At 42.7% G+C, this 2,330-nt stretch overlaps 1 long non-coding RNA gene across 2 annotated transcripts; it reads left to right on the forward strand.

The window, feature by feature from the left end:
- Positions 1 to 230: 230 nt before the first annotated feature.
- LOC132468710 (uncharacterized) lies at positions 231 to 1,607 on the forward strand. 2 transcript variants are annotated; one of them, XR_009528265.1, is made up of 3 exons: positions 231 to 354; positions 888 to 965; positions 1,115 to 1,607. It is a non-coding gene; the product is annotated as an uncharacterized LOC132468710 (long non-coding RNA). The 2 variants fall into 2 exon arrangements; XR_009528260.1 differs by lacking the exon at positions 231 to 354 and having other exon boundaries at positions 364 to 965.
- Positions 1,608 to 2,330: the final 723 nt, after the last annotated feature.

Below are 2,330 nucleotides of genomic sequence, written 5' to 3' on the forward strand. Positions count from 1 at the left end.
CAGTCGAAATCTCCCGCCAATACTGAACCCATATTTCGAAGCAGTAGCCCGAGGCGAAGCCTCGAACGTCACACCCTACGTCATTTCGCCAACGAGAATCCTACTCGAAGCGGAGCTTCGCTGGGGGAGGAGCCGACATACTCGACACACGCCCCGATGCCTCGACGCAAAACGTAACATCACTAGTTAACACCAGAGCTAAAGAGAGAGAGAGTTGCGACGGTTGCGACACTTCCATTGGACTCCGTTGTAGCGCCTACTTCCGGGGTATGGAGCCTCGAATAGTTCCAAACAACCATTTTACGGCGTAGGAGACCGTTCATTTCCATTGCTGGCCGCCGATTAACTTCTGAGGTCAATTGATTAAATAGCTACCTCTTTTGAATTGTCAACTGTCTATATTGTATCAGAGGCCCTTTATGATGCATATACTGATCTTTATTTGTAAATGCACAGCGTAATTATATATATATTTATCTTGGTAGACGACCGATTGCTTGCTAGTTTGTTAGCTCGATTTCACCATCTGTGAAGGTATCTCCAGGGGTAAATTGATTAAATAGCTACCTCTTTTGAATTGTCAACTGTCTATATTGTATCAGAACCTTTATGATGCATATATTGATATTTATTTGTATATGCACAGCGTAATTATATATATTTTTATCTTGGTAGACGACCGATTGCCTGCTAGTTTGTTAGCTCGACTGCACCATGTGATGGTATCTACACCAACAATTACAAAGTTCAGTACTAGTGAATCTAACTTTTATTTAGTTAGTTATTTATGTTGGATTACTAGGATAATTTAGGTTGATTTAAGGACGGGTTTTATGATGCGATAGCTAGTAGAAATAACAGTGTTTGTTTAATTATATCCTGGAAAGGGTGATGTTCAGCACATGAAGCCCTACAGATGCCGCCGATTCAACAATGCTGATTATGATGGGCGGTCAATTTAACCTGTATGGCTTTTTCGTTTTAACTTCTTGTTGACTGAATTGTTTCCCTTTCTTAGTGCCAAATTGATTATCTTTCTTAGTGCCAAATTGATTCTTTTTTGTTTTGCAATAGCCCTCTCTGCTCTCCTTCTCATTAATTTTTCCTTTTCTAGTTGCCTTATTAGGTCCTCCACAGTCGCCCCATCAGTCCCTGGCAGTCTGGTCCCTGGAGCAGCTGGCCCTGGCAAAAGTTATTCCTTCACTGTTGACCCCTGACTGACTGGCCCTCGGCACACAAATCCCTGGATCACCCGCCACTGGATCACCTGCCCCTGAATCACCTGCCCCTGGCAATGTGGCCTCTTGATTGCTCTCTCTGTCTCCTGTGATGTCCTTTTCAACGCTCTTGAAATCCACATAAATTTCTCCCTCAATCTCTGTAACAATTACAAGGTAATGTTGCTGTTTTATGTATTTTGCCTTTGCATTTGCAACTACTGTCATCTCCAATGTAAGAAAATGAATTAAAGCAAAACATTTCTGTAATGTGAATTAAATCATCTGCCACAATCAGAAACCAATACAATTTATAAATGGATCTACCGGCAATTGTTAATTGGGTAGAAATGTGTCGATTATCTACATTGTGTGCAAATCCTCAGAGAATCCCTGCCTTCTGGTTGTTTTTTAAACTGAATGTACAAATATGAATTATGTAATCTCATTAGGAGTGTAGTCTATCCTTGAATTACATAAAATGGGGAATATTGTTAGCTGCATGGATCATACCGAAGTTTAATTTGGCGCAATATGTGTGGTCCGTTGCACTTGGTTCCGGAGGCACCCTCACAGAAGGGGGTTTCCTCTTCTTCGGTTTAGGGCGATGGATGAAAACTGTTGGGCCTGCATCGGGCCTCAACTTCAACATCCTATCTACTTTTTTTCCATCGGCAGCGAGGCTCCGGCGGGAGACGACCGCGGTCAACAATCCCTTTCTCCTCCATGTCGTGGTTCATGCCTACTTCAGGGAGTCAAAGCCAAAGTTCCTTTCCCCCCAATTCATTCTCAACCATGGCTGAGATAACCCCCACTACGAGTCTCGTTGTAGAAATACCAGAGACGAGAGTCCGACGTGTTATGCGCCATCACACCAACAGCAGAACGGTTATCCAAATAACAAGGAAGTGTACAACACTTGCGTTACAGTCCTGGAGCTCTATATCTAAATAATATCATATAATACATAGATATCTATATCAAATAATACATATTATCACGGCCAAAAGCTGTGTGCACGTCCAGACGATATAATGAATCACAAAGGACTTTGTCGGGTTCTCCCACTTCCACATCAATCTGCAGTAGACAGAACCGCGCGCTGCCTGCTGC

Source organism: Gadus macrocephalus, chromosome 1 (assembly GCF_031168955.1).
Source record: "Gadus macrocephalus chromosome 1, ASM3116895v1".
Classification (NCBI taxonomy): Eukaryota; Metazoa; Chordata; class Actinopteri; order Gadiformes; family Gadidae; genus Gadus; species Gadus macrocephalus.